This window comes from Emys orbicularis, chromosome 10 (assembly GCF_028017835.1).
Source record: "Emys orbicularis isolate rEmyOrb1 chromosome 10, rEmyOrb1.hap1, whole genome shotgun sequence".
Classification (NCBI taxonomy): domain Eukaryota; kingdom Metazoa; phylum Chordata; order Testudines; family Emydidae; genus Emys; species Emys orbicularis.
The window spans coordinates 43,389,617-43,417,503 of record NC_088692.1 but is presented as its reverse complement, the minus strand read 5'-3'; the positions used below and the strand labels follow the sequence as shown (position 1 = coordinate 43,417,503).

The 27,887-nt window shown below is 49.9% G+C and overlaps 1 pseudogene; it reads left to right on the top strand.

The window, feature by feature from the left end:
• Window positions 1-27,585, top strand: part of LOC135885049 (zona pellucida sperm-binding protein 3-like) — a 60,200-nt pseudogene extending 32,615 nt beyond the window's left edge.
• Window positions 27,586-27,887: the final 302 nt, after the last annotated feature.

Below are 27,887 nucleotides of genomic sequence, written 5' to 3'. Positions count from 1 at the left end.
CAGGATGCTGGCCAAAGCCATGAGTTAGGTGCTGCTGTGTCTCTGGTGGTCAAGAGCCTAGAATAACGGTGGACATGGGGCAAACTCTGGGATAGCCCCTTCAGGACTGACCCCATTTCAGATGCTCCATTGTCCTGTACTAGGCTGGGCTCTAAAGACATCAGAGATGGTGGCTGTGCCCACAGGCATGCAGCAAAAGCAACAAATGTTGTTTGCTAAGCAACAGCTCCTGCGGAGACAGAACCCTGGCCAGGACACCCCCCAGGTACCCCCTGCTCTTTCCCTCATGTTAACATCTCCAGATGGCAATCCTCTTCAGGCAGCATCAGAAGACAAGACTGCCCGGCTGGGGTTTGAGAATTGACCCCTTGGCCTGGTCTACAGGTAGGCGTGCTGCTCCCCAACAATACAGCCAGGTGCTGCTGTCTGCCCAGATGCAGCAGTGATGGCAACAGGCAAGGTGGGTGATAAATGCAGCGTGAAGACTGTTCAGCAGCATAGCGCTAAGGTGCCAGACATGGGAAAGGAAGAAGCGGGTTTGCAGGGCAGATGTCTCTTCCATTCTGTTCTGCAGCCTCCTGTTAGGCCCCAAGCCTGGTGGGGAGGAGTTAAGCCTCAGCCCTCTTTTCTTGTGTGGGCTAGTCTCCATGGCCTGTTTGTGTGAATAGACGTTAACAAGGGTGAAGCAACAGGACTTGGAAGGTGAGTTTGAACCCAGGGGCAGGAATGTCAGTTCTGCAAAGCAGAGGATCAAAGGGAGGGGAAAGAAATCATGTCTGCTTCTAGTAATGACCTGTGCAACTGATTGGAAGGGTTATCTCCTACAGATTGGGCCTTCCCTTTATCCTCTAGTGCCACTCCCCAGGCCCTCGCAGGATATCCCTGACCTCCATGCATGGGGGCTGGAAAGGGGGGATGGTCACCCCGCAGCTGGTGGGGTGTAAGTTGTTATCCCCAAGGTGCGCAGCATCAACTTTTCCCAGCTGCCAGTTCTGGCAAGGGGAGACGGCGTGAGAAGTCTGGACCCAAATGTAATTACACTTGTGGATTATGCTTTCATCAAGTTAAGTCTCATTTACTCTCCTTAGGCTTGAGCACTGCCTCTGGCTTCAGTAAACTTATCCTAGATCTAGGTTTCAGGCTATTATTTCATAATCACTGTCCTACAGAACAGACTAGGTCAGGGCTTTCTCAGCCTTTCCCAACTGCTGTACCCATCTGGAGTCTGAGACCTGAGCCCCGCTGCTTGGGGCTGAAGCAAATGACACAGCTTGGACCCCCTGTGGCATGGGGCCCTGGCAATTGCTCTGCTTGCCACCCCATAACACCGGCCCTGCACTTGTGACCCCACCCCCACCCATCCTGCGACCCCTCTGGGGGTCACGCCTCCCCAGGTGGAGAAACACTGATCTAGATGAGTTGATGTACCCACTGGAAGTGAAGAGGGAACTTCAGGGAGAGACTTTAGCCCAGAAGGTGGCAATGTGCTTCTTTCTTTCACTCTTCCAAGACAGAGGACTAATTTCTCTCCCTGACCTTCCTAGCAAACAGGCAGCCCTGAGCCTGCTATTGCAAGTTCTGCACTCAATGAGCTGAAGGGACCTTTACCGGCTCGATGCCGATCTACGCCCGCACAGGGTCTCAGAAGATAGTAGCTTTAGGACAAGATCTGTGCAGAATTCACAAATCACCTTGGCAGACAATAGTGGCTATAAAAGAATTGGGGCTGGCGTTTTCAAAGTTAGGCACCCAACTTCCATTGAAAATCAATGGGGTTTGGGCACCTGACTCCCTTAGATTCTTTTAAAACTCCAAATCTCGATGGATAATCTCCCTCCCCTGTGTGACGTCGCATTTTAGGGGGAGGAAAAGCACTGTAAAGAAAGCAACAGAGAGTCCTGGATGGATCCGACGAAGTGGGCATTCACCCACGAAAGCTTATGCTCCAATACATCTGTTAGTCTTAAAGGTGCCACAGGACTCTCTGTTGCTTTTTACAGATCCAGACTAACACGGCTACCCGTCTGATACTGTAAAGAAATGGGCACTTGTGAAGCAAGGGTGACTGTTGTCAGTAATTGGGCGCTGGTTGTGCTCTAAGTAACCACCGTGTTCTGTTCCTTTCACGTTCCCAGGGCTTGCTGCTGTAACGGCATCTGACCTGCAAGTGCTCTCGGTGAGAGGCGGGTTCAGAGGGATGGATGTGTGTGATTTTGTGCAGAATAATAATCTGATTCCTAGCGTGGAATTCAGCTAGCCGGGTCATGGGGGGCAAGGTGTCATTTCATGGCTGTGTTCTCCGATTTATACAGGACTAGGCCCGGCATGTTCTCTCAGGGCCATCCAGGAGGTAATATAGACACATACACATCAAAATTAGATGCCTACAGTCAATAGAGATAAGAAACTGTCCCTGCCATTACCTAAAGCTCTACCCACTGCAACTCAAAGGCCAGCATGCCCACTTCCTCTTATACAGCCCTGCTCAGATTAGCACCTGCACTGCACACAGCAAGAGGTGGTCCCTGTTCTGCAACACATACAATGTAAATAGAGTAGGAAGTATTATCCCCATTTTACAGATGGGGCCCAGATAGATTAAGGGACCTGCCCAGGGTCACACCGGGAGCCTGTAGCAAATCCAGGAACTGAACCGAACTCTCGTGGGATACACATCACTGCCTTAACCATGGGGCTGGCCTTCCTTTCAGCTCTTTGAACCTGTTGTGTAGCGTTGCTGTGCGGCATTGACCAGTTTTCATGTTCAGTGCAGAGGTGGCTGCACTGCAGCGGTGACCAATATGATTCCCTGCTATTCAAAGCCCTTGAGAGGATTATGAGGGTTCTGTTGTTTCAGTGGGTGAATTGCTGGGGTATTCGCAGCACTAGCGCGGAGGCGGAGGGAATCACGTGACATGCGTTGTGGATGCCATGCTTCTGGCACCATGGTTCAATGTCAGCTGCAGGCTTGTGTCTGTTGCTGTTGAAAGTGCTGGAGCGGTGTCTTTCAGCAAAGCACTCCTGTGGCCTCTCCTAGCTGGCAAGGACCTGGGAAAGCAGAGCACTGCCCTGCACAGATGCATGAGACTTGGTGGCACGCAGGGGCTGGGTTCCATGTAAGAGACCAGGCTCAATACCTGGCCTCTTGCTGGAAAGACTTTGGGAGTAATGGTCAGGCAGCAGCTTGCTCAGGCCCTGTGTGGGGGGCAGGGACACTGCCCGGCAGGATACAGCACCTCTGAATACAGTGCTACAAGGGGATGATTAGTGATTTACCTCATTTCCCTTGGGAGCCCGGATCTGAGCCCTGCTGGGACTGGCTCAGCCCTTCATCCTTCTTTGGCCGATCGAGTCTCATGCCAATTACTAGTGTGTGTGTGTGGTTTTTTTTTTTTGTGGGGGGGGGGGGGGTTCAGAGCAGAGCTTACTAGATTGCTTTTGTGCAGATTCCATGACAGCTTTGTATGAGTTCCTCTCCTCAGTGGTGCCAATGTCTTGGGGGTGGGGGGGTGGGGGGGAGGTGGTATGACAAATTCCAGCCCCCTTCCCCTTTCCCCCCTGACAGGGACCCTGTTCCAGTCCTTGCTCGTCTCGTCCCCCCTCCCCGCCACAGGGACACTGGGTCACCCTTGGCTGGGGAGTCTCCCCCTCTCTTATCCCCCCAGCACATGAGCCAGTGTCCCTGTGGCAGGGAGGGGGGATGAGATGAGCAAGGACTGGAACAGGGTCCCTGTCGGGGGAAAGGGGAAGGGGGCTGGAATTTGGGGTTTGGGGCTGGAGGAGCTACAGAGAGGTGAGCTGATGTTCCAGTCTATCCCCCAGGTAGGAGGGCAGAACAGCTTATCCCAAAGCCAAAGGTACTCCAGGACAGGTCCCCTGACCTCCCTGCCCGCATCCCGTTGCTGCTGGATGGGGGTTGCATGGGCTCTGGAGCGCCTCAAGGAGGGTGAGTTGGGGAAGTGCAAGTGGCTCTCTTACTCGCTTCACTCTGAAACACGCCTGGGGCTTGCTCCAAACTTGACTGTTCATCGATATATTTATATTTATGCTCTTCTCCGTGGGGTTGCTTGAAAAATGAGCTTTCTAATGCTAGACTAGGTGGGAGGGAGGCTGTGCTCTGCTCGGTAGTATGCTAATTACTGCCACCCATCCTTGGAATGGAATAAAGATGTAAAATAACCCTTTGGCTTCTGCCGCTCTCGCAGGTGTCCGGAGGATGCAGTGAAGGATCTCTGAAGGGTGCAGTGACCCACGGGCTGTGGTTCTCACTGATCTCTGGCAGGTGCAGTTCTTGCTGATCTCTGGAGGGTGCAGTGACCCACAGGTTGCGGATCTCCAGGTGGTGCTGTAACTCATGGGCTGAAGCTCTCACAGCATTCTGGAGGGTGCCATGACCCACGAGCTGTGGCTCTCGCAGTTCTCTGAAGGGTGCAGTGACCTCCAGGCTGCGGCTCTCAGCAGGGTGCCATTACCCACTGGCTGCGGCTCTCACTGATCACAGAATCACAGGGTTGGAAGAGACCTCAGGAGGTCATCTAGTCCAATCCCCTGCTCAAAGCAGGACCAATCCCCAGACAGATTTTTACCCCAGTTCCCTAAATGGCCCCCTCAAGGATTGAACTCACAACCCTGGGTTTAGCAGGCCAATGCTCAAACCACTGAGCTATCCCTCCCCCAGTTCTCTGGAGGGTGCGGTGAACAACAAGCTGTGGTTCTCGCTGATCTCTGGAGGGTGCAGTGATCCACGGGTTGCGGGTCTCGCTGATCTCTGGAGGGTGCAGTGAGTCACGGGCTGCAGCTCTGGCTGCTCTCTGGAGGGTGCAGTGTCCGTCGGGCTGTGTCTCTGGCAGCTCTCTGGAGGGTGCAGTGACTCATGCGCTGCAGCTCTCTAAACTTTCTGGAGAGTGCAGTGATCCATGGGCTGCGGCTCTCGCAGGTCTCTGGAGCGTTCAGTGACGTACGGGCTGCGGCTCTGGCTGCTCTCTGGAGGGTGCAGTGACCCACAGGCTGCACTTCTCGTTGATATCTGGAGGGTGTAGTGACTCACGTGCTGTGGCTCTGGCGGCTCTCTTGAGGGTGCAGTGACCCACAGGCTGCGGCTCTGGCAGCTCTCTGGAGGGTGCAGTGACCCACGGGCTGCAGCTCTGGCAGCTCTCTGGAGGGTGCAGTGACCCACGGGCTGCGGCTCTGGCAGCTCTCTGGAGGGTGCAGTGACCCACGGGCTGCGGCTGTTACTGGTCTCTGGAGGGTGCAGTGATCCAGGGGCTGCAGGTGGTTCAGGACTGAGGCAACTCAGGGGGCTGTGTCAGCCTGGGCAAAGCAGGATCTCACTTCTTCTGAGCTTCAGCAAGAGATGATGATGCCAAGTGAAGGGGCCGCTGTGGAGTCATGGCTGCCTTCTGCTGCAGCAATTAGTAACTCAGACATCACCCTGCGCCAGGAAGGGCAGGCTCAACTCCTGAGCCCGGCACTTCTTGGTTGTCATCGTGGTACCTACGATGGTAACTCAGAATGTCATGGGGCCATCAGAAATAGAGCTCTAGTTCCCAAAGCACAGGCCCCTCTGCTTGAGCTGAAGGAGAATCTCTGCTAGCTGTTAGTAATATGAGGCATATGACACACAGGGCAGAGGCATATGCAAGCGCACCCACAGACTAGCCTGTTCATTGCTATATGATGACCTAGCAGTAGGTGGTGTTGATCCGTGTGTGTGTGTGTGTGTGTGTGTGTGTGTGTGTGTGTGTAAACAAGCCAGACATATTGGCTCTGGGTTTAGCAGCTTGATCCCAGCTGCTTTGGGTGGCAACTGCCAGCGCTTCAGCACAGTTCCCCACCAGGTGAAGCAGGGCATGATGTAGCTACAACTATGCCATGTTTAATGTACACCCATTAATCTAACAATTGCAGCTGTTGGTGCCTGTTATGTTTGCAGGTCACGTGACCCTTTGTTTTCTGTAAGTTCCCTGACAAACTTCCACCGCAAGCAGGGCAAGAGGGTGATCCTGGGGCTCAGGCACTGGACTAAGGTGCAGGACAGCTAGCTTCTGTTCTGGCAGCAGCAGCCACAGATCCTGGCCAGTCACTCACGCCCCCTGAGACTCAGTTCCCCATCTGTGTAAGGGGGCAGCTCCTTTCTGGCTTGTCGCTTGAGAGGGTAAGTTGTACTGCGGTAGCCCCAGGAGCTCAGGCACAGACCAGACCCCACTGTGCTAGGTGCTGTACAAACACAGGACAGAGATGGTTCCTGCCCCACGGAGCTGACACTCTCAGTGTGAGATCAGAGACAACAGCTGGGTACAGACAGATGCGGTGCACAAAGAACCAATGAGACAATACCAGCCAGCTTGCCAGGTGGAGATCTCAGCAGAGGCTGGCACTAGTGGTTTGAGCTGAAGTCACTGGGAGGCCTCCCATTGCTTTCAGTGGACTTGGGAATCGAGCCTTATGTGTATGTACAGCACCGAGTACAATGGGGCCTGGATTTTAGCTGAGGCCTCACGGCCGGTTGTAATATAAATAGTGGTAATAAAAGCACCTGACTCGTGTACGTCTCTCAGGGACTAAGCTCATTAATCCCAAACAGGGTCACATTCTCAGCGGCTTTTGAACCCTTCCCAGCCATTCCCTGCAGACTACCGTTAACTGGCAGGGTAACTGGTTTGGTGGATGGGGGAATGCAGTGGACATAATATACCAGAACTTCAGCAAGGCTTTTGACATAGTCCCATATGATATTCTGATAAGTAAACTGGAGAAATGTGGGCTTGATAGAACTACCATTAATTGATGGATACATAATTGGTTAAACAACCACAAACAAAGAGTAACTATTAATGGAATGATGTCAGATTGGAGGGAGGTCTCAAGTGGGGTTCCACGGGGATCTATTCTGGGCCCGGTGTTGTTTAACATCTTTATTAATGCCCTAGATGTGGGTATAGAGAGCATACTCATCAAGTTTGCAGATAACACAAAGCTGGGGTGGGGGTTGCCAACACTGTGGAGGATAGAGCTAAAATTCAGAGGGATCTTGATAAATTGGAGAACTGGACTATAGACAACAAAATGTAATTCAGCAAAGACAAATGGAAGGTGCTACACTTAGGGAAGAAAAATCAAATGCACAAATACAGAATGGGGGGAAACTGGCTCGGCATCAGCACTGCTGAGAAGGATCTAGGAGTTGTGGTGGATCACAACCTCAACATGAGTCAGCAATGCGATGCTGTTACAAAAAAAGCGAATGCAATTTGCTACTCTACTCAGCTCCGGTTAGGCCTCAGCTGGAGTATCGTGTCCAACTTTGGTCACCAATGTATAGACAGGATGCAGAGAAACTGGAAAGGATCCAAAGGAGAGTGACAAAGATGATCAGAGGGATGGAACACAAGCCATATGAGCAAAGCCTGAAGGAACGGGTATGTTCAGTTTGGAAAAGAGGAGATTAAGAGGGGATATGATAGCAGTCTTCAAATACTTGACAGGCTGCCTTAAAAAAGGTGGAGAAAAATTGTTCTCTTTCACCACAGAGGGCAGGACAAGAGGCAAGTTCAAACTACAGCCTAGCAGATGTAGATTAAATCTGAGGAAAAACTTCCTAGCTGTAAGCACAGTAGGACAGTGGAACAGACTGCCTAGGGTGGTCATGGAAGCTCCTTCGCTGGAGGGTTTCAAAAGGAGGCTGGGCAGCCATCTGTCTTGGATGGTTCAGACACAACCAATCCTGCATCTTGTCAGGGGTTAGACCAGATGACCCTTGTGGTCCCTTCTGACTCTATGAGTCTACCCCTGGCCTCCATAGGAGTGTGTATGGTGCTGTGATGCTGTAAATCCCTGATTCCATAGGGTCCTCACTTTGACCCTGATTCAGCAAAGCACTTATCCCATGAAAGCCTCACATGTGTTTAACTCGGGTGCTTTAAGTTAAGCGCTTTGCTGGATCAGAGCCAAATCACTCAGGACCTTCTGGGTGGAGCCCCTAGATTCCTTATCTTCATTTGCAAGCAGGTGCTTCGTGCACTCACCTTGGCTCCTAAAGATCAAGCATGGGCCCAAAAATATGGTGCACACTAGGCCCTCAAACAGGGAGGCTGTGCCTAGATTCTTGTGAAAATGAGCTGCTATCAGCTGTAAATGAATTCCATACTGTTGGGCCTTGCCAACGGTGGAGAAGCACTGGAAGAAATCAGCAATGGGCCTGAGCTGAAAAGTTCAGGATCAAGGGCCTGATTCTGCTGATCCCAGGAGTAACCCCAGTCCAGGCAATGGAGTTTTTACTGGAGTGATTCTCATGTGAGTTCAGCCTCCAGCCCCCGACCCTACCCAAAATTAAGCCATGTGCAGAACCAGGTGTGACCCCAACTCTCACAAATTTATCACAGGTGTCATGATATGTGGTATTTTTTCTTAAAGCCCCAGCTCCTGGAATCACATGACTATATGAGAATCTTGGCTTTCATTTATATATAAATGGCTGTGGAGGAAGCCTGGAAATATGAGGGTGTAAACGTGCGGGACTCACCCCTACGGCACCTCCCACTGGTAGTCTTGGGAATTAGCTCATCCAGCCTCCGGAGCACCCTCTGCAGGCCGGTATCCCACTTGCCGCCGGCCTCGTGTCCCTCCCGGCCCCCGGTGCCCTTTTATCTGGGGTGCCGCCCCCTGGCAATACCCCCACACTCTGCCTCTGGGTCTCCCCTCTCTGGGGAACCCCTAACCCTCTAATCCCCACCTTGCCTCAGTCTGGGCTACTGCCAGTCATCATCAAGCCCCCGCTCCCTGGGGCAGACTGCAGTGTAAAAGCCATGCATCATAGGCAAGGTTGGGTCTGGACCTGCTGCCTCTCTCTACAACCCAGTGCCTCTATGGGGCCTTGGACAAGGCCCTGCAGCCTGGGGAGTCACCAGCCCGGAGCTCCCCAGCCCCTCCAGCCTTTCCCCAGCCCTGCCTCACTCTAGGCACCCTGAGCTTCCCAGCAGCCAGGCCCCTCTCTCTCTCTCTGAAGGCAGAGGTTTTGCTGAGCTCCTGGCTTCCAGTCTCTTATATAGGGCCAGCTGAGGTCTGATTGGGGCGTGGCCCAGCTGTGGCTGCTTCCCCAATCAGCCTCGCTTTTCCTGCCCCAGCCCTCTCCCAGGGCTGATTTCAAGCCCTTCCAGGCAGGAGCGGGGTGACCACCCCACTACAGAGGGCTAAAGTCTTGAAAAGACAAAGGCAAATGAAAAGAACCGACAATTTGTGATTTGTAAAACCTTATGATTTTTAAAGCCAATCTCATGATTTGGGGGCCGAGGGGGGCTGACATGATTTTTGAACACTTGGGGTTGGCAACACTGTCCTTACAAATTAAGGCCCTGGTTTTCCCCCTGCCAGTGCAAATAAGGCGTAACTCCACTGAATTCAATAGGATTATGCTGCAGTGAAGGTGCTGTGTAGACAGAACTGTGCCCTTTATAGATGCTATGAGGCAGCAGCAGTGAGCACCGGGCTAGGAGGACATTAAACTTTTATGCACATGTTTATGTATTAAACATGTACCAATTGGCAGCTCTGTGTTAGTGATAATTTCCAACAGCTGTAAATTATTAAGATGGTGGCTACACATGTTTGAGCAAATTACTACACAGTGGTTTTTTTTGGCTATTAGCAAAGCAAAACATTCTTTTCAAACCCTGGGGCTGGAGCTGGTGGAATTATTACAGCACGTGATCTCCTCAAGCATGTTTGTGAGTGTGGGTCCTGGAGATCATCTCATTTGTTGTGGCTGAAATTCACCCCTGTACACAGAGCCAAAAGAGTTAGGTTCCTAGGCCTTGTGTTGGCTCTCTGTCCAATGGGTGAACTGCGCCCTACTTGTGAGCATTCAAGCAACTTCCAGGTATGCCTGACATTTTCCATGAATCCGTGCACTGGCTCACATTTTAGCACTAGCATTTGTTTGAACATAAGAACGGCCATACTGGGTCAGACCAATGGTCCATAGCCCAGTATCCTGTCTTCTGACAGTGGCCAATGCCAGGTACTTCAGAAGGAAGGAACAGAACAGGGCACTTATCGAGTGATCCATCCCCTGTTATCTGGCCCCAGCATCTGGCAGTCAGAGGCTTAAAGGTTTTGCTTGAAAGCCTGTCCCAGAATACATCACCTATATTAGAGCTGGGTGAACGTTTTCAGTCAAAACTATTTTTTGGCAAGAAATCCAGATTCAGCAACACCAAGATGGTCACAAATTCATGTCAGTTTCACTGAATCCTTCATCTGGGGGGGGTGGGGGGGGGAATGCAGAATTGAAACATTTTGTTTTTTGCAGTGTTGTTGGTAGCCATGTTGGTCCCAGGATATGAGTGAGACAAGGTGGGTGAGGTTATATCTTTTATTGGACCAACTTCTGTTGGTGAGAGACAAGCTTTCGAGTAAACGAAAGATATGACCTCACCTACCATATGTCTCTCACATTTTGTTTTGACATTTTCAAAACAAAATGTTTCAACTGTTCAGGTTGAAACAACTTTTTGCTTTTGAATTTCCTTCAATCTTATTTTTAAAAAGCAAAAACTTAAAAATAATCCTTCTCACAATTGAAACAGATTGCTTTGTTCAGGCGGAAATTAATTTTTTTTTTTTTACTTTTTGATTCACTGAAAATTCTGAAAATTTTGTTTTTGGTTTGACCTGAAACAAAACTTTTTTGTGTTTTTGGAATTGCCAGCGAACTGTTATTTACATTGCTTTAACTCAATAGTCTCCTGTTTTAAAAGTCCCAGATATCCAATCAGGAAATATAAGTAATACCATATGCCTTTAGGTGATCAATGACATGCCATGAATAGCTGAAAACAACAGTTTGTCAACAGCCTCCTAGGCTGAAATTTGTTTGTTTTCACTATTTGTAAATCACACTGGGAAAAAGTCATTATCGCCCTCTAGTGCTTGTGCCATGTAAGATGTTTATGGATTGCTGCTGAGACCTGGCTTCCACCCTCGCTTGGGCGGGACCCAGTGACTGTTTGCATGTCATGTACCTTCTGGACAAGTGACCAAGAAGGATATACAATCCAGTCACAAGAGCATTGTTGAAGCTGCAGTGGTTCCAGTCAGACATCCGTGGGAAAGGATGTCCTAGCTCTAGGAGAAGATACCCACACTTTTATAAGTTAGTGAGATAATCCTGGCCAGAGCTGGCCCATGGAGGAAGAATGGCTCACTGGTTAGGGCACTAGGCTAGGACTTGGGAGACCAGGCTTCAGTTCCCTGCTTTGCCACAGAATCTCTGTGTGACCTTGGGCAAGTCACTTAGTGCCTCTGCCAGTATGGCAAGGGAGCATGTTATATTGCTGACAGATGGTGAACTCTCAATAATAAGCATCATATAAAGCACTTGGAAAATGAACTAGAGAGAGTGAGTTAGGACTTAACCCCGCCCACACCAATTTCAGTTGGGTTACTCTTCACTTCCTGTCCTAAATGTATGTAAAGTCATTGGCATAGCATAGCTGTCCTGTTTCACTGCAGTTCTGTGGCAGGTGGATAGCCTGTAAAGTGCTTTGGGATTCTTTGCAGTGAAAGGCAATGGAGAAAGGGAAAGTCCAACCCACCATTCAGAGCTGAGAGCTCCCAGACTTTGAGAAGGTTTGGAGCTGGATGGATGGGACCCATGTTGCAGCTGACTTTTTTTCTTTATAAATAGGTCAGATCAGACCCTCAGATATGAACCCTCCTCCCTGAACTTTGAGGAAGTTCTGATCTAGTTCCAGACTTGGATCTAACTCTTGTGGTTTAGTCCTATCATCAGATATGCCTAGAGATGGATTAGGATTGGAACTCACCCAAAAAGCTTGGTGAAAAGTTCAACTCCCAGGTTGCAATTTCTGTCAACATTGATCTGCAGCAGAAGTGCAAAGGCCTATTGCTGGGGCCTATTTCTGATGATTGTTGATGTGGTGAATGATTCTTAAAAATAAGATGCCCTTGAAAAAAGAAAAGTGGCCACCAGCTGGCTCTGTGCAGTGATTTGCATCCGAGAGGCAAGAATTCCCGAAGGAGTTTAGTTAATTCACCTCATTCCATCGCCTGTAATAAAAAGTGCGCCGCAGCGTAAATGGAAATGGAGGAGTGGAAGCGGTTAGAAAATAGTGCTAGTAAATTGAAGTTTTGCCTTATTTGCTGAGATAATTTAGTGTAATTCTCTCCTAATGAATTAATGCACCACTTCTTGTTCATTATAGCTTTCCTAATTTGATTGGAACTCTAAGTGCTATCTAACTTCATTACCAGCAAATATTAATGTAATAAATCCAGCTTTGGTGAAGCCCTTCATTCTCAGCGAGCTTTGGTTGGCATCTCTGCTGAGCTCTTGGCTAGGGCGATGCTGTCCCTCCACAGGATGCTGAAGGATTGTGATGGTTGCATGGGATCGGTTAATAATACAGACAAGTACATTTTTTAAAACCCCTGCTCTGAATCCAGCTCTCTATGAAGGTGCTGGACAGATGGAGCGCTAGAGGACTGAGGTCTCTCTCTCTCTAGCCGTGGAGTGGGACAACATGGGCAATGCCAGGGCAGGGTGCAGTCAGCCCATGTGCCTCCACCCTGTCCTCTAGGGGGAGTCCTCATTCAGTCTCTTCGCTTAGCGTCAGTGTTGTTCTGTGGATTAGGGGCCTGCTTCTCATTTATACTAAGGCCCTTTTGCCCACCTCAGACAGCATCCATGGGCCTTCGATCTAATCCCAGTTGTTACATAGTGCCTGTCATCAATCCATCTCAGAGCACTTTACAAAGAAGATGAGTGTCATCACCCCCATTTTACAGAGAGGGAAACTGAGACACAGAGGGGGTTGTGATTTTCCTAAGATCCCTTAACAGGCCAGTGGCCAAGCCAGGACTAGAACGCTGGTCTACTGAGTCCCAGCCCAGGGCTGGCCATTGTTTGGGGTTTGTGTTGTTCTCAGGTATTTCAGGGTGTTGGTTATTGCTGCTGGTTGTAGCACACGGGAGCAGGTCTTCAGCTCAGGTCCAGCTGAACTGGCATTGTCTACAATGACTTTTCCAAGCCCTTCAAAGATGCATCTACACTGGCAATGTTAAGACCCGTACTCCCCAGTGGGGCAGCTCCATTAGTGCTAGTGTGACCCACTGGTGACTGTATGTTACAGGTCCTCTTCTGAAGCCAATCCACCATGGCTATGAGTCTGTCACAGCCCTGGGCAGGGCGCTGTCTCCTGCATTGTAGTAGAGTGTGCTTTTTGTTCTGGAGGTCCCTGGTTAAAGCCCACCTGTCGCGGCTATGATGGTGGCTGCTACCCTGGTGCTTGTGACAGATGTAAACTTGCCAGCATAGCTGTAGCCAGTGAGGACAGGACAAGGAGCAATGGGCTTAAATTACAGCAAGAGAGAGTTAGGTTGGCCATTAGGAAAAACTTCGTAAGATAGGGGCAGTTAAGCACTGGAACAAATTACATGGGGAGCTTGTAACCTCCATCACTGGAGGTTTTTAAAAGCAGGTTAGACAAACACCTGTCAGGGCTGATCTAGATAATACTTAGTCCTGCCTCAGCGCAGGGGCCTGGACTAGATGACCTATTGAGGTCCCTTCCAGTCTGACATTTCTCTGATTCTATGAGCAGGAAGCCACGAGCTTTGCAGATCAGCCAGTCCTCAGGCCCTCCCACAAAGCAGTGCTCGGGCATGATAAAATGACCCCAGCGCCCATGCAAGCTGCAGCGTTGCTGAGTGCTGTGGGATAGCGGCGCCTGAAGATATTGGCATGTGCGGAAATACTAAAAACATCCCCGTACGACAAGCACCACTGTGCAGATCTAGCTATGAGCCACGTCTGTCCCATCACCATAATGCTGGAGCACCTCGCCGTCTTTAATGTGTTTATTCTTCCCTCCACCAGGAGACCGGGCAGTGCCATCCTCCCCATTGTACAGACAGGGAGTCGAGAAATAGAGACACTCCGCTGATGTCTAGCTCCAGTGCACACACCAAGCTTAGCTTTAATCTAGCTAGCACAGCTGCTGGAGCAGCGAAGTCACTTCAGCACAGCTAGCCCCTCGTGTAGTCACCCAGCATGATGCGGCTGGCACCCAGCTAGCTCAGGGTAGGGTTGCCCCCTGGGCAGGTATTCTCAGGATGGGTCTGTTTTGAGGTAGCTGTCCCAGGAATATGAAAGAGGCTCAGGAAACACTGGCAGCTGGCCAGTTTGACGGGCTTTGGCTCATCCCACACAGCCTTTTATCTGGTACCTCAGAGGTGGCATCCCTTGCTTGGACACATCTGCTTAAGCTGCACTCACGGCCCTGTGACTGCAGCATAGACAGAGCCTCAGTGACTGGCCTGAGGGCCCACAGGAAGTTTGTGGCAAAGCAGAGCCTGGAACACAGGTCTCCAAATCCCCCAGCTTGTGACCTAACCATGGGCCCATCCCACCACTCTGATGTCTTCTCCAGATGTGCTCAAACCGTGCAGGGACCAAGTGAGACATCGAAACAACTTGTGCACTCAATGGCCAGGCCATGCTTTCCTCACCTCATGCAAGCACATCCCAAGTACTCAGTGTGGTTATTACATTTCATCAGAAAACCCCATGAAGCCTCCAGCCAATTATGCCCTGGTGTACGTGGGGGAAACATCCATTCCTGATCCCTACCCGCAACAAGCGCCTGCCTGAAGCATGAGGTTTAATTAAGTGATAATATCATTGGCCCTCTGTTTTATGAGGCTATAATCCAATTCTTGAGTGGATAAATTGCAAGGCTGAAGGCAGAGTAGTTTATCACAACAAGGGAATCGGATTATTGCCAAGCAAACAGAGGGGCAATGATATTTATCGCTATTAGCATACAAGGCAATCCATCTCTTCATTTTTTCCTTCCTTTGCTGGCAGGGTCAGGAAGGGAGATGTTTTCTTCTCCCTTACACAACTGCAGCATGGGGGCAAAACGAGGCCACGGAGGATGAGCTAGAAGGTGTTGCTTTCACACCACTCGTTTTCAAACTGGGTCCCAACTATGACCCACCCAGCCCGGCAGATTTAGAGAACGTTGAAAATTTCACTGGGGGATCTGAATTCTGCTCTTCTGCACATTCATCAGACGAGCAGGGCGGCTTGTATCCTACTCTCAGCCCCAGTTCTGCAAAGCGCTCGAGCACGTGCTTAATTTTAAATCAAGGAAGATTAAGCATGTGCTTAAATGGTTTGCTCGACAGGGATGTACTGCTGAATTGGGGCTTGTCTGCTGCCTTTGGGGATACATTGGCATGTGCCCCTGACTGAGTTTGAGCCTAAATAAATATGTCTTTAATAATAATCAAAATTAATTGGTATCCGAATCATGCAGAGCTTGATTTTACAGAGCATCTGTGTAGGTGTGGCTGTGCTGGATGCTCCACATGTACCATGCTGGCTTGAGCCCAGTTCGTCACAGATATTTAGGTAGCTAATGAACCCCACTGAAATTCATGGGATATAGGCACTTCGGGGGTCTAGGGCTTAGTGTCTGGCTTGCTCCAGTCACTCAAACAGCCTGCGGTTCCGTATAGCACATGAAGTTAGGGGGAGAGGGTTGTGCTTGTGAAGTTGAAGGACCTGGGTTCACTTAAGCAAGAGGGACCACTGGCCTCCTAGGTCTGAAATTGGCCGATCTTGTTAGCTAGATTGGAATTGGCCAATCTCATTAGCTGCATTGAAATTGGCTGATCTCATTAGCTGGGTTGGTGGAAGGAGGGGAGGGAGGGGAAACTTCCCTGGCTTTAAATGATGGGGCAGGTGTTTGTAATGGACAAAGACAGGGAGAGGATGGAGCGGATCTATAGCCCGTTTGTGCTGCCTTCATGGGACCAGAACGTCAGCTTAACTGGCATTAATTTCCTTAATTTCCCTAGCACTGGGGGACTCCTCAGCCTGCATTGTGTCAGCATAGTCAACTTTTTGCAACCCGCATCTCAGGTTCAAGTGCAGGGGGCCTGGTCAGAGCACCAGTGTATTCCAGCTATTGCCCACAACCAGAACAGCTCCCTTGGGGTTGCTCTAGGTTGTGCCAGTGGCCAAACTGGCCTTCTGCCAATGAAGGGAATGCAAAAGGCACTTTAGCACTTCTTCCCTACCCCTGCCCCCACCCTTGGGCTTGCACTGAGTGCAATGCAGTCAGATCCGAGGATCAGGCCAAAGACACAGACAATTAGCATTAGAGCTACTTGGAAATTTTTCATCAAAACTTGTTTTTGAAGAAAAATGTCATTTTTGTTGAAAACCCCTATTTCAGGGCTTGCAGCCCAAGAACCAATGTCCAGATCCCAGGCAGCAGTTCTGCCCCGGAACTGATTCTTGTTAATGAGATTAAGGCAGAGAACAAACTTTCTGCAGTGGCTGTCAATAAAGCTAGCAGAATGTTAGGAACCATTAGGAAGTGGATAGATAATAAGACAGAAAATATAATCCATTATATCAGGGGTGGCCAACCTGAGCCTGAGAAGGAGCCAGAATTTACCTATATATATATATATATATATGCACACATAATCATTATATAAGTTGATAATGTATATTTATTATACATTTATAATGTATAGTTAACGATAATAACAACTTAATCTTTTACTTAGTGGGACTTCTGGCAATCTTTGCTTTCAACAATTCCCTTGAAGTTGGTTTGTGTTCAGTTGTGCTCACACGCAGCAGTTCTCTTAAGTGGCTGTCTGGCAAAACGGATCGGTGCTTGGATTTCACGTTTGAGTGTCGAGAAAACGGACTCACAAAGATAGGTCGAGGCAAACATCAAGATTAATTTTAGGGCTGCACCTCTGATGTTGGGGTATTTATCCTTTGGTACAGATTTCCAGAAAGTAAGGGTCCCCTCTGTCTTCTGAACAGATTTCAATCTGTCATCTTCCAAAAGTTCTATTATTTCCATCTGGGATGTTGCTTCATCAGTGACTAAAGGGGACTTCAGACAATTGGCTTCAGCACTAAAAGGGTCAATCAGAAATCTGATTTGAGATCTTTTCTGCTGCAAATCTTGGAATCTTTCCTCAAAACTGTCCTTAAGATCTTTAATCAGGCTCACATACCTAGTTGTGCTCCGTTTTAGGGGTTCTGCTGCATCTTCTTTTGATCTGTCTTGAAGTTGTGATATTGAGGGAAAGTGTGTCAGCTCTCCCTCAAGTATTTGTTTGTGAAACAACTGCAGTTTGTTCATGAACTCAAATACGCCTTGCACTAGATCAGACAGCAACCGGAATTTTCCTTGTAAGTCCACATTTAGTTTATCCAAATGCAGCAGCATGTCTGCAAGAAAAGGTCTCATCCACGAGTTCTGTCCTTTAGTGACACGATATCGAGGAGTTCTTCCCTTACAACACAGACGTCAGACATAGTGCGGACAAATACCGATAATAAGGTTTATCCTGTGCATGGCATGACTCATCCAAAGTGATGCTCAAATACTCACATTGCTGAAGTTGCAAGTGCAGTTCTGATTCGATGTCACTGTTCAAGTTGGAACAGAATTCTGTGTTCTATTGTGTGGCGTGAAAGCTGCAGGCCAGAAATTTTCTTCTGTAGATTCTCATTCTCTGGTGACAGGATTGAAATCAGATCAGTGAGGCATGTTTTTATAGGCTCTCCTTCAGAGTAGGGCTTTTTCATATGGGCTATGTGCCAGGCCACATAACAGGGGGCTAACGTTACAGTCTGCGATCGGCTGGCAAATATGGTGAAGAACTGGGCTTCTACTTCTGTTTGTTTTTTCAAAGTTTTCAGTTTTAAAGTGCAGAGTTCAGAACCTTGTGGGAATTCTTGATCCATATGTGCATGGCTAGAAGCGAAATGACGCTGCAAGTTTGAAGATTTGACCTGAGAGATACACGTCTGGCAAAGAAGACACATGGCCTTATGTCATAACTATAAAGGGAAGGGTAACAGCTCTCCTGTGTACAGTACTAAAATCCCTCCTGGCCAGAGACTCCAAAATCCTTTTACCTGTAAAGGGTTAAGAAGCTCAGGTAACCTGGCTGACACCTGACCCAAAGGGCCAATAAGGGGACAAGATACTTTCAAATCTTGGGGGGGGGGAAAGGCTTTTGTGTGTGCTCTTTGTTTTAAGGGGTGGTTCGCTCTTGGGACTGAGAGGGACCAGACATCAATCCAGGTTCTCCCCATCTTTCTAAACAAGTCTCTCTTATTTTCAAAATTGTAAGTAAAAGCCAGGCAAGGCGTCTTAGATTTACTTTGTTTTCTCAACTTGTAAATGTACCTTTTACTAGAGTGTTTATCTTTGTTTGCTATACTTTGAACCTAAGACAGAGGGGGGTCCTTTGAGCTCTTTAAGTTTGATTACCCTGTAAAGTTATTTTCCATACTGATTTTACAGAGATGATTTTTACCTTTTTCTTTAATTAAAAGCCTTCTTTTTAAGAACCTGATTGATTTCTCCTTGTTTTAAGATCCAAGGGGGTTTGGATCTGTTTTCACCAGGAGTTGGTGAAAGGAAGGAGGGGGGAAGGGTCAATTTCTCCTTGTTTTAAGATCCAAGGGGGTTTGGATCTGTATTCACCAGGAGTTGGTGAAAGGAAGGAGGGGGGAAGGGTCAATTTCTCCTTGTTTAAGATCCAAGGAGTTTGGATCTGTATTCACCAGGGAATTGGTGAAAGGTTTTCTAAAAGCTTCCCAGGGTAGGGAATGGTGGCAGCGGACCAGAACTAAGCTGGTAGTTAGCTTAGAAGTCCTCATGCAGGCCCCTACATTTGTACCCTAAAGTTCAAAGTGGGGATACAGCCTTGACACCTTACCATTTACATTCAGTGAAAAAGTACTTACTCTCCCACTCCTGTCGGAAGCCTCAATTTTCATCTGTGTATTTTCTTTTCTGTTTGCACTTGCCTTCCATTGTTAGATGGTGTAAGAAAAATTTTGATTAAAAATTTCCACACCAGCTAGTCAGCGTGTGCTTTATTCAAGGAGACACTGGTGCTGGCCAGGGGGTGCTGGACCACTGGCTCTGTCCCAGGCCCTGAACCCCACTCAACCCCTTTCCCCATGTCCCCACCCGCATCTCTGCCCCGCCTCTTCCCGCCCCTCCCCCGAGTGAGCCGTGTCCTCACTCCTCCCCCCCCGAGCCTCTTGCACGTTGCAAAACAGCTGATCCCGGGGGGTGGGAGGCACAGGGAGGGAGGAGGAGGCGCTGGGGGACGGAGGGGTGAGGCTGTGCACTGCGTCTTCTCTCCTCCGCCCTCCCCCCAAGAGCCTCCTCAATTCCGCGAAACAGCTGATCGTGGCAGGCAGGAGGCACTAGGAGAGGGAGGGGGGCTGCACGCCACATCCTCACTCCTCTGCCCTTCCCCCCCGAGAGCCTCCTGAATGCTGCGAAACAGCTGATTGCAGTGGGCAGGCGGCACGGGAGAGGGAACGGGGGCTGATAGGGCTGCCGATGGTTGCTGAGCACCACCATTTTTTCCCCAGAGTTGGCTCCTAGCAGGAGCCACATATTGTCTTCTGAAGAGCCTCATGCAGCTCCAGAGCCACAGGTTGGCCACCCCTGGCCTAGAGGGAGACATGATCCAGGCATCAACCCAGCGTAGTAATTGTGGGCAGGTTGAAAGTGTGCGATGTCACTCGTCATTATTTGTCCGTTGTTATTCTCCTGATGAAAATGTTTCAGCCATTCAGTCAGGGAGCAGAAGCAATTCCATGGGATGTAGGCAGCCAATCACACATCCTGAATAGAGAAGAGTTACTTAGGTTGTAAGCATGTCAGGGAAATGTCCTTTTGCTCTGTCTTTGTACAGCGCCTCACACCATGAGGTCCTGAGTCAGGACTGGGCCCCTGGGGAGGGACCACAACAGGAATAATAGCTAATGATAACAACAGGAGTCAAAGAGAGCAAATAATCCATAGGCTGAAAAGTATCCCTCCAAACCCATTGAAGGAACTCTGAAGAACAGCTGCGGCCCTTGATGAAAATCAGGTTCATGGACAATTTACAAAAAGAGTGGGGGCTAGGACCCCAGTCCTGTCATTAGATCCAAGCCCTTGTCTGGAGCCCCTCTGGCTCCAATGGACCCTGTGCTGGTGTCCGACCAGGCTCAGTTCAGCCCGCTCTGCTCACAAAGAAGTCCAGGGGCTCCTCACAGTCTGCGCAGAAAGCTCCTCTCTGGTTCAGTTTAGTGCTGGGTGGGCACAATCCTTTTAATATCTCTCCATTCTGCAGTTGCAGGCCAGGGAGTGAATGCTGAGTAGAGAAAGCTCCTGCCGCTGCACGGGAAGCAGGAAGCCAAGGGCAGCATTTGTATGTATGGAACAAATTGTGTTGGGCCATTAGGGCTGCTTCTCTTGATTTATTGAAGCACTTGCCCAGAAAGCACTCCAGCAGCAGGTCTCGGCCACTTTCCTAAAGAGATTTTAATGGCGTGGCTAAAAAAACAAATAGAAAACCCCAGCAGAGGCAAGTCAGGGGTAATAATAAAAATAATCACGACACAAGTTTTATTGCTAGCCCGAAAGATTCCGGCTGGATCCTGCTCTCCAGTGTGCAGCCTCACTCCAGCGGAGTGCAGCCCTGTGGAGAAGCTTCCTAGAAGTAAGGCTTGGCTTTCTGCTCCATGAGCAATGGCCTGATTTTTCAAGTGGTGTTGGCGGCGTTGGCCCTGCATGGGCTCAGCAATCAGGCTGTGGGATAAATGGAGTGGATGGAGTGACAGCTTCCTGTTCAGAGACACTTTGGTGCCAGGTTTAGCAGAAGGGGGGTGGGACAAGGTAAAAACCTCTTGCTGTCATGGCAGCTGGGGCAGGGGTCTTCACGCAGGAGGAACTGGTGGACTCCACCTCACCCAGAGGGAATTAAAACATGGACCCAAGGGCCTGACCCAAAGCCCAGGGAAATGGGAGGGAGTCGCTCCATTGACTTCAATGGGCTTCGGCTCAGGACCTCACAGAATGTTGGGGTATAAAGGGAGAGAGACTCCACAGGGGTAAACTCGGAGTGGGGGAGGTTTTTCTCCTGGGCTGCCTTGGAAGGACCCTTGCAGTGTCTCCTCTTCTTCTGGAGCACTGAGCCGGGTCACCGTTAGGGTCACGTAGAGCTGGGTCAATAATCTTTGAGATTGTAGCACCAGAGGGAACATTGTTGGACCCTTCTTCCTGGTATTCTCCCTTCTCCAACTTCCCATCCTTGCATCCTTGCCAGTGACTCCCCAACACCCATTCCTACCTCCACTAGCAAAGTCACCTTCCTCTGCAGCGCCAGGTATGGGGCACTTGCCAGGAGCATCTGCGGACACGTCACTCAGTCAATTCCTCATCATTACTGGGGCCGCAGGCACTGGCACACTTTCGTTCTCTTCTTCTCTGCCTCTGACACAACAGTTTAGTCTCCTGGAGGCTGTGATACTTTGGTCTCGTTTCCGCTGTTGTGTTTCGGGATGGTGCTGGGTGGGGTTAGTGGCCTCTACTACACAAGCGGTCAGACTGGATAATGCAGGGGTCCCTCTGGCCTTAAGTTCTATGGCTTTTTCCCACCTTACTCTGTGTATCCAACCATATCACTGCCAGTCACCATGAGTGCAGCCCTCTCACAACACCCTATCTGCCCTTATACAAGAGCAGAGCTGGCCTAAACTTCTGGTGAAAATATGGCCTTTTCATCCAAATGAAATTTCTGCAGGAAATGCTAATTTTGGACAGTTTCGGGGATTTGCAGCAAAAATCCCAAACTCAGAAAATGGTCTGGTTGCCCAAAGGGAATAAATCTGGCCATCTCCCTGTGAATGAGGCATTTGGTTTGCTGGCAAACTCCCAAAATGGGGAGGAAATTTTTGATGAAAAGAAAAACGTTGCTTTTGTTGAAATTTTTGGTGGAAAAAAAATCCATTTCTTGATCAGCTCTGTACGAGCCTGATCTTTTCTCATCCATTCTGTCTCCCTCCACATCAGTGCTAGGCCTCAGTTGTGTGGCTCTCTTCTCTGGAGTCCCATGTACCTCACTCTTCTGGCTTCTGCCCCACCTCACTGAGTGCTTCTGTTTTGTGACAGGCAATGTGTCTGGTGGCTTCATGTTCCCCTATGATGTCCCCCAGGGTTAATCTGTTACCAAAATCCCAGGCAGTTTGCTTTGCATTTGGGCCTGAGTTTCAGGTAACTGCATTGTATCAGAATGGATTTTACCTGTCATTGGGCAAAGGAAGCAAGGGCAGGATGTGAGAGTGGATGTAACAGCATTGCCCTGTGAGAGGAAACAGGTGCAAGCATGGAGGCATGATGGCCAGCATGATTGATCCTCTCAGAGGATGACGGAGGGTTGTGTGGCTAAAGCTGGTATTCTGGAGTCTTGGGTTCTAGTCCTAGATCTGCTGTGGGTTTCTTCTGAGTTACTTGATCACTCTGGGCCTCAGTTCCCATCTATAAAATACAAATAATGACACTTTGTCTCCCACATCTTGTGCGCTCTGGAGGGCAGGGACTATCTCTTACTATATACGGTGTCTAGGACAATGGGGGCCTGGTCTGGGTTAGTGCTACATCAGACCACTAATAACCAACTTGGCTCAGCTCAGCGCACATGTCTTACACTCCCCTGGCCTTCGGGACATTTTGGGGCAAAACGCAGAAAGCTTTTCTTTCAGGGGAAACCATGAAAAACTCATTCAGGGCCGAGGCTCGAAGGTCGGGAATCCAATGTTCCTGGAAACACGCAATGCTTTTGCTGAACCCAGTGGAAACCCAGCCCATCCCCTCTACCTCTGCTTGGCTCTTGTCCCTGTTGTTTCGCACGTCCCTGTGATGTTCCCCTGGTTTATCTGGACTGGTTATCTCCTAGGTCACTCCAATCCTCAACTCTGGGAGTCAGCCTTATCCTGCTCTGCTGTGAGAACGCCCACTCCTGGGCTGTTCACGCACAGCCTCTAGCATGTAAGCTGCTCCCAGGTAGGTGAGTGGGCACTTTTGGCCAGCCACTGCTTGGATTGTGCAACCGAATGACACTAGTCAATATCTCTGGTCCCAGACACAACCCTAGGATCCTCCATCTTGCAGTGTCCAGTTATGACCGCTGGACGCTGCAAGCTTATCTGAGTTCGTCAATTTAGCAAAGAAATTGATATGTACCAGGCTTGTTATCCCAAGGGGTGTCTCTAACACGCTTCAAACCAAACGCACTGCTTTAGGTAGAATAAACAAACAGATTTATTAACTATAAAGATAGATTTTAAGTGATTATAAGCAAAGCACAGCACATCAGATTTGGTCAAATGAAATAAAAGCAAAACGTATTCTAAGCTGAGCGTAGCACTTTCAGTGCCCTTACAAACTTAAATGCTTCTCACCACAGGCTGGCTGGTTGCCCTTCAGACAGGCTCTCCCCTTTGATCAGTGCTTCAGTCACTTGGTGGTGGTATCTGTAGATGGAGGTAGAGGAGAGCGAGCATGGCAAATGTCTCTCCCTTTTATCATGTTCTTTCTTCCCTCTTTGCCACCCCCTTCAGAGTCAGGTGAGCATTACCTCATCGTAGTCCCAAACGGACCAAGGGAAGGGGGGTGACTCACTCAAGAGTCGAATAGATCCTTTGTTGCTGCCTAGGCCAGCGTCCTTTGTTCCTGGCTGGGCTGGGTTGGGCTGGGTTGGGTTTGTCCCATACATGCCCTGATGAGGTGTGAACTGCCCCTGTGCTCCTGGAGAGTTTTGCCTGGGCTTGTTTTAAGCCATGAGGACACATTTTCAGCCTCACAACTATATACATGAAATTACAACCTATAACATTACTATAACAACAATGTTCAGTGCATCATGAGCCTTCCGAAGACACCTGACATGACAAACTTTCCATTGGATACTACACAATCATATTATAAGGATGAACATGGGGGTGCAGGGAGTTCCCCCGAGGTACAGAGTGTCACAGTCCCATTGCCAATGTGTGTGTGTGTGTGTGTGCATGTGTGTGAGAGAGCTGGCATAGTAAATACTGCTCCACTGCAGTGAAATCGGAAATGAACTGGAGCCTGTGGAGCTGCAGTAATGTTATGCGAAAGTGAATGCACAGCCCAGCTCCTCCACATCAGCTGTGACAACAGCGAGTGTTATCGGGCTGGACGATGGAGGGCTGGTGCCTTGGCAATGCTCCGGGGAAGGACAGCTGAAGGGCGGCTTGCTGTGCAGCCACCACCTGAGCTGCTGCTGTGCAAGCAGGGACAGGTATGAGGAGACTTGTGCTCTGCAGATTGACTGGGATTCCTTTCTACTGCCCTGAGAAGAGGAATTGTGTCCCCATTGAAGTATTTCAGCCCCGGGGCCTGTGTAAGCTCTCACTCCATGTTACCCCATTGGCTCAGACCCTCAGCTGCCCCAGAGCTATGTTCTGGAGGTGGGTGGTGGTGGTGGTGAAGCCAGTAGACACTTTAGCAATTCCTGGATCTTGGAGTGGAGAGGGTCCAGTTTGTTTCCTGACTCAAGCTAGAGCTACTCTAGCCTGGACTGGCTTGTGACAGGCCCTTGTGGCCATCACACTGGTGGGGATTGCTGGAGCACAGTGCGTGCTGGTCATGCACTGTCCCACCCATAGCATTCCCCTTCCAGTCCCTGGTGCTAGGTTGGGAAGGGTAGATTTGTGATCCCGCTGTGCCTCTCAGACACAGCAAAGGAGCCACAGTGGGGACCAGGAGCAGGCCCATTGGCTTCAGTGCCATTGCTCCTGACTGTACACTGGTGTGAGTTCAGCTTCAGACCCGCTACCTCCAATGTACGGCCGGCCTGTAACCTCCACTTTCACAGCTATATAGAAGGCCCCTTTATGCATTCCCACCCAAGGGTGGAGCTGGGGTATGTGGCTGTGGCTCTTCATACCCCAGACAGGACTACTTGGTCTTCATCACGAGACAAGCTCAGGATTCTGGGTAGGGCAATGATGTAGGGGTGGGACCGATCAAGCTGCGATGCCCTCCGGTGCTAGACCCACAAGCAGCTCCACCTTCCAGCGAGGGCTCTGAGTCAGCGAGTTCACGGAACTGGCTCGCAAGTAAAAGGGGCTTCACTTCAACAAGGAACATCCGCCTGCCGCCACCCCAGAGGAGATACACGAGCTCCTACCACAGCAAGTGGCTCCCTCTGCCTTGTGCCATGTGTAAACAGTGTTTCAACAGGTAGCCTAGAGCAGGGTTCTCAACCTTTTTCTTTCTGAGCCCCCACCAACATGCTATAAAAACTCCGGGTCTGGGAGGGAGGTTTGGGGCTCTGGACTTCAGCCTCCGGCTCTTGGGGGGCTCAGGGCTCTGGGCCAGGGAGGAGGGCTTGGGGCCTCTGCCATGTGGGGTGCTGGGGCTTGGGGGGGAGCTTGGGGGTTTAGCCCCACGGGGGCATGAGGGCACAGGGGCTCTGGGCTTTAGACCCGTGGGGGTGCCGGGGCTCTGGGTTCTGGGCTTCAGCCCCATGGCTCCACTCCTGGCTTCAGCCCAGCTGCAATGCTGGAGCGCCGGGCTTTAGCCCCCATGGAGGGTGCTGGTGCTAGGGGCTCTGGGATTCAGCTACAGGGTGAGGTGGGGGAATCAAATGTAGGAGAGAATATTCCCCCCTCCCGCTTTTATGACTCTTTAAAGAGAAAAAACCCACTTCTTTGCTAGATTGCAGTTTCTGAAATGTTGTGGGGGGGATAAAAAGTCTGAGAATACCGGAAACAGAATAAATATTTCATCAGCTGTCGGCTTTTCAAAGGAGTGAGATGAGTAACCTAATTCAATCAAACCCCGGGCTTTGAACTGCCGCCTCATTTCTAATAAATATGTTTTTAAAAATGGTAAATGAAAGAAAGGAACAGCTGTAAAAAAAGGGGACATTTGTTTTTGAATGTCTGCGCCAGAGCAGAGCGTGCATCTCTGTGCTGCGGTGATAATGCGGGGGGGTTAGCATGTGGGGGAGTGAGGGGGATGTGAGCCGGGAATGTAGGTGGGTGGAGTTCTTCACAAACTCTTGAAATTTCTCTTTAATTTTTTTCAGTGTGTTTAGTGCCTGAGGCATCAGCGAATGATGGAAGGATCCAGGACTGGTGACCATTAGAGATATTGGACTGGATGCACCATTTGCCTGGATTTGCTAGGGTTGTCCTGATGGTCTAACAGTAAAAAGACCCATTTGTAACTGGGATAAAAGTTACTGCCTAGAGAGACCTTGTGATATTCCCCTGCAGGGATCTGGCCTCCGGTGACCCTTTCAAGGTCTTTTAGTCAGAGCCATTTTTATTCTTGATACTGTGGCTGGCAGAATATATTTTTTCTCATTTTTCTGAAAAATGGCCCTTTTTTGGTTAACATTTTGAGGGGTTTCATTGAAAAACCAAAAGCCAGTCAGTTGTCAAAACATGACAGTGACTGGTCAGAACCCCCAAAATTGGTTTTCAATGAAAACTCTTAGAATTCTGCAAGAATGTTTTGACAAAAATGGCTCTTTCTTGTGCTGATTTTCTCTGAGGACCTGGAGCTCTGGTGTGGCTTTGCTCTTTCCACAGCATTCTCAGCATGAGGAAACAGCCCCGCTCTTAATGACTGTGGTCACTAGCTGACCACAAACACACAAGGCCTGGGTAGAGACGTACAGTGCTGCTGGGTTTGGGTCTGGTGGCTTCTATCATACAAGACATGCAGGCTCAGGAGAGGGCTCCCAAGCTATATAAAAGGACACCTCCCAATCCCTAGGCACTACAAACACATTCCATGGCATATCCCACCCTCAAAAGAGGGTACTCCCTGCCCCAACTCTTGGGCAAGGTCTGGCACAGTCCCTCCCCATCTTCAGCCAAGCTGGGCTGGGCACAAACCACAGTGAGTGCTGGCCTGGGGTGGGGATCGCCAACCAGCAGCCTGGGTTGTGGTCTCTAGCTGCAGGAGTGAAGTGCGGTTGGGTCGCTTGGCTTGTGGCAGTCTCAAGCCATCAAGGGGTTTGGACATGGAGTTCTCTGGTTATACTCTACCCCCTCCTTCCCACCACTATCAACCCTGGTCCTCTGCAATGCCCGGCAGATTCCCTTGCCCCTTGAGGAAGGCTCCTAGGAATGGAGGGGCGACGCTATGGGGCACTCATGGCTTTCAGAGCTCAGTTGCTAGAGGTGGAGCAAACTCACTGATCTATGGACAGCCAGAGGAATGTGACATTTCAGAGGCGCACTGCTGGCGTCTTAGCTCCCTCTGGTACAGGTAGCTGCACTGCCCCTGCACTGCTGGCGCCTTGGCTCCCCCTTGGAGTTGAAGGGCGACGCGTTACGTCTCAACTCCCCCTGGTGCAGGTAGCGGCACTGCCCCTGCACTTCTGGCATCTCTGCTCCCCATGGTGCAGGTAGCTGCACTGCCCTCAACTCTTGTTATTTCTCAACTACTTTTATTTTTTCTGCACTGCACCAATTTTTGTGGTTATAAAACAGAAGCTTTTAAAGACGGCACCGGTATTTTGTCTCTTTCTGCCCAGGGGACACATATCAGTGGCTGGATCGGAGAAATGATTCAAGACGTCCCCAGTGAGAAGAGGCCTGGAGCCTGGTACACCTGCCTCTGCCTGGCTGGAGCTGTCATTTCACCACGGAACAGGTACGTGCTGAGAGATGGCAGAGAGTGAGGAATAAACAAGAGCACATAAAGCATCTCCTTCCTCCCCTCGAGTGCTGAGTCCCTTCCACATGAAACCTTCAATTTCCTCTTCTGTTACAAAGACACAAGGCTGCTTTGCCTGCTTTCCCCGCACTGGCTGGTGAGACCCAGCGGGCTCTGCTAGGCCCTGCAGATTAGAACCACACTTCCGTGCCTTTCGCTCTTTGATGCTTTTGCCTCCACCCCCCAGCCCTCAGTCTTGCTTTGTGAGAGCAGAATGAAGGGGGACGGGGAGGTTGGGGGGAGTTTATCTGCAGGTGACAAGGGTTT